This window comes from Octodon degus, unplaced genomic scaffold (assembly GCF_000260255.1).
Source record: "Octodon degus isolate 3935 unplaced genomic scaffold, OctDeg1.0 scaffold00121, whole genome shotgun sequence".
Lineage (NCBI taxonomy): Eukaryota > Metazoa > Chordata > Mammalia > Rodentia > Octodontidae > Octodon > Octodon degus.
In genome coordinates, this window is record NW_004524697.1 from 3,123,087 (window position 1) to 3,139,856 (window position 16,770).

A 16,770-nucleotide genomic window follows, 5' to 3' on the forward strand; every position below is an offset into this window, starting at 1 on the left:
AGTTGACCACAATAAGAGCTTTCTCTAGCCTGAGATAGAGCCAATGAGCCCTTGTGAATGTCAGTATTAAGCTTGGGGATGGATTCAGATCCAAATTTTAAAATATAATAAACACTCTCAAAAGATATATTGCAATGGGCCAGCTACTAAAACCAGGGCAGTTGTGGAACTCCAGATGAAATCTAATCTTTGAATGTATCATATGAGAACATGTCATAGAATACAGTGTTCTTAAGGAGATTTCCACAATATCTCCTGAAGAATGTATTTGTATATTGTTTTTCTGCTTGCTTGAAGCTAGCCAGCTCAAATCTGAATAAACTTATGCTTATGAGTTAAGAAATAATTTTAAAATTATCTTCTGTTTCAAAATTGCTCACTTACAAATGGTATGTACTCAGCAAGAAGATGTTCTAAAGAGATTTCAGAAAGTACTGAGTCACCGTGAAGCATGCTTCTCTTGGCCAAGTGTATGGCACTAGAAAGGCATTCAGTGTGACTGGAAGGATTTACTTTAACTTAAGCCCGTGGATCTTGAACTAATATTCTCTCTTATCTACTAAACTAGTGGACAGAACTCTGATCAAATTTGCCAAACCATAATATACTGAGAGTGGAAATAACTTCTTAAATCACTTAACTTGGGCCTTATATAAAGCAGTCATTCAATGAAGAACACATTATTTGCCTGCTTTTATAGGAATCCAAGGGTAATGATTATTTACCTTCCAACAGTAAGCTTTGAGACCAATGACCACTTTGTTTACATATGGCTATGCTCCTTGTCACAAAATTTACATATTTAAAACAACAATACCATTCATCCTATGTTTTAAACCATGGAGAACAGGAATTATGTTCCATTGAGCACAGGAATTATAACTGTGTAACTGCTCAAGACATACTCATATATTTTCAGATAGCATTTTAGAAGTTAATCTCAAAATTATTCCTACCTTCCTTTTCTGTTGGTTTTTTTTTTAAAAAAAGTATTAGTTCTTTCTTTCCACAATCATTTTTCCCAGGTATATTATTGTGAGTGTCTATGTAATATTGGCTCAATATAGAAAAATTAGAGATTATAGAAAAATAGAGTTGACTTTCTTCTATTACACTACCACACAAGAGAAATCAGTGCTCACATTTGCCATTCTATTCTTTTAAAATTGGCTTCAATGTATATAAACAAAAAGTTTGACAAAAATATCATTATGTTGCATATACATCTCCAACAAACTATGTTACAAATGATTATCCTTGTTATTAAATGTTTTTCAAGTTGATGATGGTGGCCATGCCTGAATTCTACTTGCTTGGGGGCTGAGGCCACAGGATCCCAATTAAAGGCCAGTGTGAACAACTCATCAAAACCCTCTCTCAAAAAAATTAAAATGTTTTTAACAACAGCAAATTGTATACTCATATATTGGGTAATAAACTATCTTGAATCACTAAACGTTTGGGTTTCTTCCAGTTGTTTATCTTATATTTATACACTTTTTATTGACTTTTTTTATTTTTTCAGAACTGGTAATTGAACTTAGGCCCTTGCACTGGCCAGGGAAGCGCTTATTCCACTAAGCCATCTCTCCGGCCTTATATGCTTTTTAAATGCTCCTCATATTCATTATTTTTTTTATAGGCAGAATTGAAGTATTTCAAGAAATGCTAAAGTGTTTCATAAGTGAATTCAACATGTGACATCTGAAGGTTCTGTGTGTCCACTAATCCAATATTGAATCAAAAATACTCAGAAAAAAATGCATTTATACTGCAAGTATAGAGTTTTTCCTTCTTGTCATTTCTTAAGCAATGAAATAATTATACATAGCCTTTATAGTGTTTTAAGTCATCTAGAGATGATTTTTTTATTTTTTAAATTAATTTTATTGAGGAAGAAACAGCAATGAGACAGTTTCAAAACAGGTTTGTAGAACAGTTACAATAATTAATACATTGCATATTGTTGTCTTCGTAGTAGTTACTCATAGTACAAGATGCAGCATAATATCTTGTCTAAACACTGTTAGTATAAATCTTTCTTCTCACTGAGCTAAGAGAAAGTAGTTGTATATCTATCCTATTTTGTATGTACAGATATATATATATATTTTTTTTCACTACAAAATGGTCCTTCATTTATATCCCCTTTTTTTGTTGTTTTGTCAGAGATGAGTATTCCACAGAGAGAAAACATTCGCTCAGGCTTTCACACAGAGCAAATTGGTCAAGCAATGGCCATGACTCTGCCACATGGCTGACACTGACAAAAGATCTACAAATTGCTCTACAGGGTTTCAGGGTAAATCCTGAGGGCATTTGACTGACCTTGTCAGATACAAAAGTTACATTTCTGTTATATAGATCTTGCTTTATCTCAGTCTGAACCATTCAGCAGAAAAGTATAAACACGAGGTCTGAAAAGCAAAGCCATATTAATATACTGAGCTGTAAAAGGCTCAAGTCAACAACTTCTGATATTGCCAGGCCTGTGGATAACCCACTACTATTATGGATTTCTGGACTACATTGGACCATGTTGCTGAATTCACACACCTACAATATTTGAATGGCAATAGAGATGATTTAAAGTATAAGGAACAGCTGTAAAGTTATATGCCAATAGTACATCATTTTATACCAAAAAACTTGAGAATCCATCGATTTGTGATTTTGAGAGTCTTCGAACTGACAGCCTACAGATACCCAAGGAATGACTGTACTGCTGATTGCATTCAGAGAGAAGGAAACAGCATCTTGTACCTGCTTTATTGCTCTCTGGCCATCTTGGAAACTGTCACTGCTTTTCACAGCCTTGACGGTGGTCCTCGAAGATCCTTCCCCTGAGGGGGTGAGCCCTCCAAGTGGGGGTTTCAGGGAGTGACTTCCTTCTAACAAAAAGAAAATAGCAGAAATGTTGGGCTGTTGCTTTGCCTTTGAAGTTCAGTTAAGCAAAGGCTGCTTCTGTGTTGCCTCCATCCCTATCACCCCTGGGGTAAGTGAGCCTCCAAAGTTGCTCCCAGCCAGTTGGAAAATTACGCATGACCTGACAAAGAGCTAAAATCCTTACTGTAATAACCCAAGGGAATTTGAAACTTGCCAACAACTGCCTGAGTGAGCTTGGGAGGACCCTGTAGTCCTAGGTCAGTCATGATTGTACATCATGAGAAACCTTTTACCACGATCACCCCACCAAATTGGGCCAAATTCTCCCATAATTTTTTCTTTCCTTATAATTATTTTTCACATTACTTTTGTTTGGCAAACATTTATTTTGTCACATTAATAATATCTTTTTTTTGAGGTTAAACAAAAAGCATTTTAATTATATTAATAATGGCAAGCTATATTCATTTTCCTTTTCCCTATTGCTATCTAATAGCATAAATAACAATAGTAACCATGTGGTCATCTCAAGCACATCAGTGAGAGGACCATCTGTTTCAGTGATGTGAAATGTCATCATTCTTATAAAAGAGATTTCAATTTATGTTTAGATCTATTTCTGGGCTTTAAATCTGCTTAACTCACCTACTGGGACAGAGTCCAAGCAAATGCTTTCAGTCTCATCCCACCCAAATCCCAAGAAGGACTGACACAGGTGAGATGTCAGGAAATGATTGGAACTAAGAGGAAGGATGGATTAATCAGTATTGGTCACAGGTAGGAACCAGTGTGGTCTCCAATACCCTGCTCTGCACGGGACTCATAGCTTTCTGTGCTGAAGTATACCTTGTAGCCACTGCACATCCCACAGGTTCTACCGTGAAAGAACCTGTAGTGACTGCTGTTACACCCCGGAACGGCTAATCCTACAAAGGATGTCACTGACTTCTGTCACTGAGAACATTGATGTCCTGCACATTCTTGATGCCCAAAAACAGTGAGTAACAGTTTTTTAAGCTGCTAGATTTGGAGTAAGATGTTAATCAGCAATAGATAACTAACACTCTTGTTTTTCTCATGCTCACTGATTTTTCATTTGAAACTGTTGGTCTGATAGAAAGGTGAAAATTTGCTTTTCATTTATTTTTTGGTCATTTATAGTTCATTTGTTGAGAATCATCAGTCATCTTTTCCCTTTTTCTAAATTCATAAGAGTACACTATACATAAAATAATGTAAACTTTTTGTCCATTATATATGTTGTAAATACTGCTTTCTCAGTTCTGCATTTTGTTTATATTTCTGAAATGTAAACAAATAAGCATAAAGAGATTTATTAGGTAGAAATTTTAAGGTTCACGCTCTAAGAAACAGAGTATGGGTACACAAGATAGATAGCCATACTATAGTTTGAAGCTGGGCAGTGAAAATCTGTGGAATTTGTGAATCCATAGAAGTTTTTTGATGTATAAAAAGGATTTCAATTTGGTTTTTCTGCTTTTGTTTTTTCAGTACCAGGGATCAAAGTCAGGACTTTGCGCTTCCCAAGCAGGCGCTTATGCTACTGAGCTACATCCCCAGCCCCAAAAAGGATTTCAATTTATTGTAGAAAAATATTTCATGCTTTCTTTTAGGTTTTGTTGTTGTTGTTTATGCAGAAGAAGGTCTTATTCCAAAATGAGATACATATTCACTTATATTTTCTAATACTAATTTTAGATAACTAAAGTATAAATATGTAGATACTTAAGTATCAAAGTTAAACTTTATAGCCGCACATTGTGCAGTCAAAGCTACTCAGAAGGCTGGGACAGGAGGATCACTTGAGCACAGCAGTTTGAGACTAACCTGGGTAGCACAAAAAGATTCCCATTTCAAAAAAAAAAAAAGATATTAAATAATACCAGATACATATGTAGCTATTATTTTTCCAAATGGATTTCTGGATCAATAGAACTATTTATTTAATATTTTTCAGACTTATTTAAACTCTACCTAAACCACTACATAATAATTTTTTTTTTATTTAGTGTAAGATCTACAGGGTCTCACTACACAGATTGGACTCATAGTGATCCTCCTGTTTTTCAGCCTCTCAAACGCTAGAATTATAGGCAATCACCACCACACCTAGTCTCATTTGCCTTCCCAGCGCGTCCCGTGGGTGGCCTGGCAGGCTGAGGATCGAACCCCTGGTCTCTGTATCTGCCTAAGCAGGCATTTTAGTCCACTGAGCTATCAGGCTGGCTGTATAATAAATTCTTAAGAGTAGCAGTTTTCAAATGTAGCCTACAGACCTGTGAGTTCCTAAGAAATTTTCATGGGTGCCACAAAAGAGACCAAAACCATTTTCACACTAATAACAAGACTTCTTCATGGGCAATAACTGGCCAAAATCAATGGTAGGATTGTGGATACCTGAGCACCAGTCAAAGCTGCACCACAGCCTGTGTCTGCCATCTTTGCGTTATTCATCCTCACCCCTCCACTTAACAGCAAATGTTAGCTTCACTTAAGAATGGTTTTGATAGCATGTAAAAATTAATAATTTTATTAAACATCAAATCTGGAATACATATCTCTTTAGTATATATCATCAATCATAATGGGAAGTGCAGGAAAAACACATTGCCTGCTGTCTGGAGGCAAAGCTTGTACGTGGATGTTTACATTAAGAGTTTTTTCTCATGAAACATCATTTTGCCTGAAACAAGGATGGATGAACTATGGCATTTTGGGGTATAGGTGTATGGAGCCATTTTCTTGAAAAAAGAACCAAGAGAAATTGTCATTTCAAGAAGATCAAAAATTATTTTTTGCCAATGACAAAATTTGAACTTCCAAAATGAGTATCAGAACCTCTTAGCTATGTGATAAGCTCCACAGTGTTCCACTACTTCGAGATGGTTTTGATGAAATCAGTGACACCATTAACAGGCATGACAGCCTGATATTGTGTAATGAAATCTGTCAGCATGTAAAAAGTATGCAGAACTAGATTCAAGCACCCAGACACATGGATTTTGCAGTATCAAAGTTTGTTTCTTCAGATTCTACATGGCAACTCACTTTTAAGAAACCATGACACGGCAGCTCTACGGCACCCTCACAGAAGCACTCTGAGATTTGCAGCTTCATCTCGCCTCTTGTCTGTATAAGGCTAGATTTTTTTAATTCCTATGAACTGAAACAAAATATGGCAACAGATGGAGTACAGAGGCAGATAATGAAAATCCAGCTGTGTTCTAATAAACACAATGGTAAAGAAACTTGAAAACTTATGAAACAATCACATTCTTATCACTCACTTATTTTTATCTTGAAAAATACAGTTTTTAAACAAAACATTATTGATGCTCCTATGTAATGGATTTATTTTGCCTCATTTAAAATAAATTAATGAATCAACACTCAAATAATGAATGAACATCTTAATTTTTCGCCTCTTAAGTATTGGTATATGCATATAGCCCACATGAACAAGGCCACTTTGGGATGCGATTCTCCTTTTCCGTGTCATATCTATGGCACCCTTTCTTTTTTTCTTTTTTCTTTTTATATTTTATTCATTTTAATAAGAAAAAAAGATGAAATAACAATGAAACAGTCAAAACAGGTTAGTATGACAATTACAATAATTAATACATTGCATATTGTTGTCTTCGTAGTAGTTATTCAGAGGACAAGATGCAGACACCCTTTCTATCAGAATTCATACACATGGGCAAGCCAGATGGCTCAGCAGACTGAAGTGCCCACTTAGGCAGAGCGCAGAGACAGGTCTTAGATCCTGGCACCACAAGCAGTGCCAGCCCAGCTCCTGGGGCATGCTGAGAGAGTGACTGAGACTGGGTGTGGTGGTGTGCACCTGTAATCCCAACACTTTGGAGGTTGAAAACAGGAAGATCACTAGGAGTCCAACCTACATAGTGAGACCCTGTACTAGATACATTTTTTAAAAAACTCATACACAGGTGCTGAAGCCCTAAAACAAGGTTCACTCCCATTTTCCTACACTATACTCACTTCACCATTGAAACCAAACACCCTCTACTGTTGGCTTCTCAGTAAAAAGAAAGCGCTCCAGGTTTCCTTCCTCAGTCCCTCACCATCCTCAGTTTTGACGACCCATCATCTTCATCCTAACTTTGCATATGTTTGGAGTCTCCCAGGGCTCAGTCCTTCTCACTTGCCTTCACCCATCAGCTTACTATTGTTGTATCTACACAAGTACTCCTCAACATTGATCCTTCTCATGGATTTCCTTCCATACAGGCATTCAGACTTTTTTCTCTTTTTTTCATATTGTTTTAAATATTTAGGTGAAAACAAATTGCTAAGGAAATTAAAATAAGTCATCAATCTTCTGTGGATCTGTGTGCCAGAACATGCATTATATGAGGAGAAAGTGAAGTAGATTCAAAGTTCTGCCAATCACATTTCACCCAGGCATTTTTTATAGCTATTCACTGCTAAATGTACAAGAGTTTAGAAAGGACAGAACCTTGTAATTTGTACAAAAAGATTTAAGCTGTTGCTAGTAAAACCTAACTGCATAAGTGCACTAAAGCACAGCTCTCCAGGAAGACCTATAATTCCCCTGAAGAAATATATAAGTTTCTAGAATTTGTAGCATGAATCACTCAAACATCCACATTGTATGGATTATAAGGAGGGGTCAAATGGCTGGAACAATTTAACTCATCAGGCCTGGTTTATTTTATACTAAAAGTTTTCTCCAATCTTGTCTTTATAAATAGTAATTTCTTCACTAGCTTGATTCCTATGACTCTACTTTACCACATTCCACTTGTAGGTATCAATTTTAGAGCGGTGTATTGATTGGATCTACCAAATCTGGAGCTAAGATTGGCCCATCTGTGCCCATACCACTTGAAACAGCCCAATCAAGCATTCTCAAGTTGCAAATGCTATGCTTACTATAATAGTAAATGATTTTCATCCACTGGAAAATATTCGAAAAATATCATCCCTGTTATATTTTTGGCAAGTGGAAAATGCAATTATAATCATTAGGTATGCTACGTAAACTATCACTTCAGTGGCAAATAAGGCACATTTTGAAGCACTCAGAAAAGTTATTTCCACTTAGAAGGATTTCAAGAAGTTAGATCAATGTTTTCATTTCCTCCAATATGATTTTCTATCTTTTTTCTCTTCCCCCTCTCCCTGTCTCTCTCCTTCTCCTGTCCTTGTCCTTGCCCTTCTTCTTCCTCCTCTTCCTTCTTCTGTTTCATTTTTCTTCTTCCTCTACTCTCCCATCTCCTTCCCACTTCCTTCTTACAGTTCTTGGGATTGAAACAAAGAAACTGGGGATTTGTGCGCAGTAGACAAGTGCTCTATCCCTGAGCTAACAGCATTTATGGCTTTCTAATAGCTTCAAAAACATATGAACTCTTACCTAGATATTATTCTTATTGCTAAAATGAAATTATTCACCTATGGAATTCATATGTCTTAGTACCTCTTACAGAGAACAAATAATTTTTTCATGCTGTTCTAAACCTACTTAAAAATTTAGGGATCAGGTAAGACCTAAGTTTGATGATTTGCATTATTGACACATATATTTTAAATAGTGTTTAAAAGAAACTACTTCTCCTATGACACAAACAGGGTTTCTATATTTCTTCCTGCTTCCAGAAGTAGTTTCATATCTGATTTTTTTATTTATTCCTTTGCTTAAGAGCTTTCTAAGATTCTGTTGCCTGTTGAAAGAAGACCACTAAGAATTAAATCATTTTTCTTAGCATAATCTTCATCGGTATGAATGCATTTAAGTGTGTAAATTAAAATCTGTTTTCATTGATTCTTCTGTGAATCTATGTGTAAAAGGCATGTGATATATTCTTCTGCAATTGCACTGTGCTGATTTTATTCCTGTATTTTATTTTCCTCATACTGATGTCCTTCGTGCAATGCTGTCAAGCTCACTGCCCTGCCCCACTCGCTTGTCCTCGGAGCTCTCTCGTCCGCAGCACCTTCCAGCCAGCTTCTCATGCTTCCGTGAAAACACTCTCTGAACTTTGATTTCTATAACTTTAAAATAAATTATTATTTTCAATATGAGATTTATCATACACTAATTCTGCTTAGAATAAATTAATGGAAAGTACCTTCAAATAAAAAAAAAAACCTGTAAGTCATGAAAGTGAAGTCACAAATCTTCCATTATTTCACGTCATTGCTTTAATGTAATTTTTCTCTTTACGAAGGCAATTCTTTTTTGAATTGTGTACAATGCTGTCTGAGATAGAGCTGTGTTGTCACTGCCTACAAATAACATGGTTTTACTGAATTGCTCAACGAAGTAGCAGAAAGCAGCAGTGGATTTGGGGGTCTATACATTCGCACATGAGAAACTGATAGCAGACCACCAACTTACTCCACACTCAAGCCAAACAGCTCTCAGATGGAAACAATGACTTTGAGTCATTAACAGCCCGATTAAACAGAAACCATTGACCCGGAGGTGAAAGGCTCCATCCCCCAACCCCTAGGCTTAGACCTGGACTAATTTACCAGTATGCTTTGCTAAATTACTTCACTCATTAATAGAATGCCAAACTTAACGGCAGCATGTGTGTGACACACACCCACACACCCACGTCTGCCACCAGAGCAGCCTTTATATTTCAATTGTTCACTTTCCGGCATTTTTTTGGAGAAAATCTAAGGGATTGAATGCCTTTGCCCAAGCCACGTGTATCACCCAAAAAAATACCTGAAACACTGAAAGGATGTTTAAAAACATCACAGGAGATTATATTATAAAATAACGTTTGTGCTACACACGTATACCAACACGGTCCTAAAATGATTAGGACCATGTTTCAGGTTTCAGAGGGAGGCATTTCTGGCAGGGGTGAGTTATTGCAGCACTAAGAGCTACGTGGCTGCTGAAAGACTACCAGCCCCTGATAGGTTAGTGCCCTGATAGGGTCTTTCTTCCCTTTCTCCAGATGAGTGCTATCAAAAGCGCAGTGAGAACCTTCGCATGTTGCTGCGTACACCAAGGGGAATATGAAGTGATTATCTCTGATGTTTCTGGACAATCTACAGATACATTACAGTTTCCTAATAGTACTAACCTTCTTCTTGATATGATGTCTTAGAAGAACAGCTTGCACTTATAATCAGCACAATTTATCACCTATCCCCAAAATACCCTGCCGCTGAAATGCCTGACATATATATTGGGTGTCGTGGATTTAGCAAAAATTGAATTATAAATTGCCCTGCCAGTTTTTGCCTCTGGAAATAATGAAAAAGTAAGCTAAAAAATGTTCTCATGAAGGATTTACTTCTAAAATGTCTATGGAGAAAGAAACAACAGCATAGATCGCCAAAATATTATCTCTCTGATGATAGACTATTTGAACAACTAAGAAAACATAACAATAGAATTCAGATAAAGTACTAATTTTACTCCCAGGAAAAGAGAGCAGTGTAATAATACTATATTTTTAAACACTTAAAAAATTTAGTGTTTGTCACTCTTAGAATCTATCAAAAGCCAAATTTAATGTCATACAAATTTATTTTTTTTAATTATAATAATTCTGTTCCTATAAATTAAATGACAGTCTACTGGAGTTATTTCTATAATAAACAATCAAAACTTGTCATGCTTTATCGATAAACCATTCATTTATTAGAGTTTCATATGCCTATGAGCAATTTCATATCAGCTTCTTATTAACTGCTTACTCACAAAACTTAGAAATGTAAACATTTATAAACAAAAACTAAATTTTAAGCCTTCACTTAAATTTAATAAAAATGACAATTTATACCTAACCTATGTTTTCTCTTTATTAGAAATAGAATACTGAATCAAAACCTGAAACTTTTGAAGTTACTTGTTGTCATTTCCAAACATCTTTTTCTATGGATTGTGTCTGTCACCTACCCTTTGTCTACAGCTAGCTCACTGCCAGGCTCAGAAAGGCTTATCAAGTTTAATTTTTTAAGCTTTTGTCCTCCTGACATACAAAACATGATATTTATTTTTAACTGAAATGTTTTGATAATGAGTTTTTTATCATAACTTAACTAGTTGTTAGAAGCGTTTCTGTGGATTGTCAATAATCTTTGTTGTTTATTGAGACAACTAGTTTATTTAAACCTACTTCTAGTTGAATAGGTATTGAAGTAAAATTTTTCTCTTAATGATACCTTACAGTAGATGCTATCATGGATTATTTGGGTTATTTTTGTACTCTATATTTATGATCTTTTAAGTACCCAGCTTTAATGTTCTGAAATATGTTACATCACTAAATGGTTTTTAAATGTCTACATTCATAAGAAGAATCTAGCATAATCTTTCCAAATCTTGGTCATCTGGGGATTTGTTTCAGTAACATTCATCGGGAAAGGAAGAGCACTCCAGTTCAGTGATGTTTTATAACTAGTAACATTTTAGAAAGTTCCCTCCTTGTTTTCCCTGCACATCAGCCCCACATTTGCCTGCTCCCTCTCTGTCACTGTGAACTCTTCTGCTCTAGTTCTTGCCACGATGTGTCACCTACCATGCTGCTTTTCCCAGAATGCTGAAAGAAAACATTTGCACTTTCTGTCTTAAAAACTTAGAGCTAAGTAAACTTCCTTCTTTGTGAAATACGAAGACCTAAAATATTTATTAATAGTGACCGAAAACAGACTACACGTGAAGTCCACCAAGTGATGGTCACTGTTGCCAATTCCACTACTTCAATTTCTACTACTGTGCTATTTCTGTTTCTATTTTTACCTGTAGTTCTCACTTTCTTTGGCATGCTAGTCACTTCATTATTTCAATAAAAATACTTCCAAATTTGCAAGAAATTCTTCATATTTGTTACAGTATATTTGTCCAAAATCTCACTTTATCTTTACAAAAACCTGGGGAAATGAACACGAAACCTTTTATTGCCTCAGTTTTATAGTCACAGACACTGTATTTCAGACATGATGAACACGAACTGGAGCGCTTACTGTTTGAGCCTTAATTTAGTTCTGCGTTCAGCATCACTTTCAGCTGTACTGAAGATATTCCTCACATCCTGGGGATGCAGATTCCAGTGAAGCCGAATGGGGTCTTCTCCTTCTGCTCTAGGTACCCCCTGTTGCACTTTTTGGGTAATCCTACTCCTGAAACAAATGCCATTTAAGTTGTTATAAGATATATTCTTCTCAAGTTGAGCAATATAAACAAAATGTTTGGAGATTCAAAAGCATTACGGGAAGTGTCAGTCATTAATGTTAATGATTAAATAGAGATAGCTATTTAATTTATGAAATCAAATGCCTGTTGATAACTAGTTCTTCCTTCTAGTTCAGAATATGTCCTTATATTTCATTGCATTCAAGCTTATCAGTACAAACATCACTGACATGTCTCTGAGCCAGCTACACTATGTCTATATCATGAATTGACTGGCACAAAGTTGAGTAGCAATTTCAAATTATTGAAATCATTGCTTTAATTGGAAATTGGGCAAAATGAAGGCTCAGGTTTCTTGACTATATTTTTGAGACTTAAAACTGCATCTCTCATTGTAGAAGTTAACGGAGCCCCACAGTGCACAGAAGCCCAGCTCTGCCCCTAAAGTCATCGTGGCCCCTTGATCTCCCACTAGGTGATATTTCACTCTAGAGAATTATGAATCGGGTGTTTAAAGTAACATCTCAGAGACAGAGAAAATCATAAATCTGCTAGCTCTTTTCTTCTGCATCCATGTGTGGTAGGACAGAAAACAAATTCAGATCTACATAATAAAAGAATCTTTGCCAACGTGGGACTTGCTGTCACTGGAATTACTATCCACAATAAATGCTGTTTTGAAAAATCTCTGGCTGACTTCCTGACTTTCTATAATAGTGATACAAGTGGAGACCAAAAAGGGAGAACAGAGCCAAAAAATAAGGAAGATGTCACAGAGACATAACACAGACCCGCGAAGCCCACCTTCACTTAACAAACACAAGATAGCAACAGCACCAAGTAGAGTAGCCTCGGCCAATACTCTCACAGAGATCACAAATTCAGTGTATATGTTTGTACTATTTCATTGCTTGCTTAAACTTTAAGTCTGACAATAAATAACTATAGGATCACTTTGATTTTAACCAATAGAATCTGTAATGAACTTGAGGTCTAAGTCTACGACCCTGCAATCAGGGATACACTTTCTCCTCCTTTTCAGTGATTTGAGCTCTACTAGGAACAAGAGTTTTAAATAAGCCTTGCCTGCCATTTCATAATAGCACTGTAGAGAATGAAATGAATCACAGGATAATAAAAACACAATGCTGAAATTCACAGAAAAAGGTATCACAGCTTATATCAAAATTTAATAGTTTCTTTCTATTTGCTGTTTATAATGGCAAATGATCATATTTTAATGGTCAAATGCTATGCAGCAGAAAGACTTCCACTGCTTCTATTTATGAAGCTAGGATTCTTATTTCTAGTTTTTAGAATTGATTCAAACATATTCTTTGGTTCAGTGGCTCTGTTTTATTCTTGGAGGACAAGCTTTTAAATGCAGGAAAAACAAAAGCAATTCTGTTTAACTAGTGTCTTATGATTAGGTAAAATATATGTAAAGTCTTAAACATAGAAATTAATAAAGATATTAATACCTTCATAAGTAATATGAAATGTAGATATGTAAAATAAAGCTATCTGATGGGGCTCTTTTTTAACAAATGATTCACAGTATTTTATTATGCATTTATTATACTGAGAATGGGTGAGTGAAGCCACCAAATACAAAATCAATGTAAAAAAATTGAAATGTAAATTACTCTGAGTTGATCAGTACATATAGTATACAAGTTTTGAAACCTTAAGACATAGCCCATCAACATGTCCAATTATGGTGTTGTTGCAATTTTTTTTACTATTCAAAGAAATAGAAATGGTCATTACCCTGATTTTTCATGACATATTACATACATGTCACAGTCACATGGCATTCAATCAGCACATACAATTAATATGATAGTCAATTTTCAATAATAAAATGGCAATGCATTTGTAGTTAATTTTGTCTCACAAAGCGAGACAAGCTTCCAGGTTCCCTTTTAGTGTATGCATGCACACTTTTCCCAGCACTGTTCATTGAAGAGACTGCCCTGTTCTCACTGTGCCTTCTTGGCATCTTTACCAAAGATCCATTTTCATAGGTGATGGGATTTGCTTGATTTGGTTTGATTCATTGAATTTTATGAGACAGCTTATCATTACGTAGTCCAGACTGGCCCGAAACTCTCGGCGATCTTTGTCTCTTGGCCTCCTGCGTGCTGGGACCGCAGGCACATACCGCCACGTCTGGCCAGGCTGCGTCACAGTGCTTCACCACACAGCCTGAAAGCAGCACAGCAGGATGACTCCAGCCGTATTCTTTCTGCCAACGAGAGCTGTAGCTGTCCAAGATCTGTTTCTGTGGCTCCATGTCAATTTTAAGATTATTATAGTCCTATGAAAAATGACATTGCACTTTGTGCAAAGAGGGCACTGAATCTGCATACTGAATTAAGCACCATGATAATTCAACAGTAGTAATTCTTCTAAACTAGGAAAATGCTACCACTGCCTTACATCTTTCTATTTTTGTGTTGACATTTTATACCGTTCAGTGGACAGGCCTTTCACTTCCTTGATTAAATTTATTTATTTATTTATTTATTTATTTATTTTTTGGTGGAACTGGGGATTGAACTCAGGCCCTTGTGCTTGCCAGGCAAGTGCTTATTCTACTGAGCCATTTCCCCAGTCCCTAAATTTGTTTTTTAAAGGAGATTTTGGCTATTGTATGTGACATTGCTCTTAGTTCCTTTTTAAAAATCTTGTCCTTAGTGTAAAAGTGCGACTGATTTTGTGTGCTAGTTTTATTTTATTTTTATTTTTATATATTTGGTACAAGATCTCACTATGCAGCTCAGACTGGAGTGATCATCCTGCTTTCAGCCTCCCTAGCATGGGGATACAGGCATGCACCACTATGCCTGGACTCCATTGCCAGCTCAGCATGCCCAGAGGTGTGGCTGGTGCCACATGTGGTACTGGTGATCGAACCTGGTTCCTGCACTGGCCTGAACAGGCTCTTAGTCCACTGAGCTATCTTGGCAGCCTTTGTGTTTTAGTTTTATATACTGCAAGTTCAGTGAATTTATTAGTTCTAACAAATTCTCTGTGTGAATATGGAATCGTCAGAATTTCTCTATATAAGATCATGTCACATACAAACAGGGACTATTTGTCTTGTCTTACAATTTACCTTTCAATGTTTTTCTCCTAATTTGTGTGGCCAGGACATCCAGTATTGTTTACTACATAGAAATAAAAACACTGGACATATTTTTTTTGTTCTGTGTCCTATGGGAAAAATTTGAAACTTTGCCCTGTTCAGTATGATGTTCGCAGTGTGTTAGTCATATTTGTACAATATAGTGCTGAGCTTTTCACCATGAAAATATCTGAACTTTTTAAGTGCTTTCTCTGCATCTAAGGAGATGATCATGATGCTTTGTCCCTCAATTTCTTAATGAGTTGAATCACATTACTGATTTGTAAATGCTGAACTGTCCCAGCGTCCCAGGGGTAAACCCCATTTGATCATGGTGAATGATCCTTCAACGTGCTGTTGAATTCCTAGTATATTGTTGAAGAGTTGTGTTGTGTGTGTGTGTGAGAGAGAGAGAGAGAGAGAGAGAGAGAGAGAGAGTGTGTGTGTGTGTGTGTGTGTGTGTTCATCAAGAATTTTGGAACTTCCACCTACTTTTACTTCTTCCTATCTTTTTTAAACATGTAAGCAGATGGGGCTGAGAACATTAAATCTGAGTCAGACTTCACAGATTCAAACACTTGCTTGATTCTGTCACCTCCCCTCTCACCTCACAGTGTCTTTGCCTCTGACCTCGAAAAGGCCTAATCCGCCTAAGTCTTCTTCATTGTTCCCAAACAAGGTGCTTGTTAAGATATAGCTTATTGCTTCTCAGCCCTAGAAATTCTTATGTGGTAGTTCTGAGGTGAAGCTGAAGAACATATACTTTAAACAGTTACCCAGAGATCTTACTTCCCACCAGCTTGCAAAAACATTGTACTAAGTCATCTCATCCATTTTCTTTGTTTTCAGAAACTATTTTCTGTTTTTGTCTTTGTTTTTGTTTTTGTTCTTTTATCTTTAAAATAAATAAATAAATAAATAAATAACTATACATTGTGCTGGGGATGTTGAAATTTCTAGGTCCAATCTAGAGAGCTCTATATATTTGACAGCATTACTTAGTTATAAGAATTCTGAACTTAATATTTTAAAAATTAATCTCTTGATCATCTATGTCATATTAACCACCTCTTGATTTCCTTTTTCTTTACAAATGGCATTACAAACCACCTTCAAACCCATGTAGCAATTATGACATTTCTTTCATCCTTAATTCCTGTATCAAAACCATTACCAAGACCAGCAACTCAGACCCCAACAGTAGGCTGCACCCATGCATTCTCATCTTTTATATTTTCACTACCACTGACCCTGGAAGCAATCAAGAATTTCTGGCCTAAAGTACTACAATAGCCTATAATTTTTTCCAATAACCAAATGAATTTAAATGTAGCATGGATCATTCCTTGCTCAAAAACCATTTTTACAAAAGAACAAAATAAAATATAGGTTAGTGGAAATATGAAGATAGAGCTCTCTCAGATGGGAAGTCCATGGGATGGAGAAGCAGGCATAGACGGGAGTGGTAGGAGCTTAAGGAATTAAGACATGTTGTGTGCGTGGACCAACATGAGAACTGCACATGCGTTGTAAACATGCTAATAAACACTTTTTAAAGTTTTTGATGAAATGTCTCAGTGCCTAG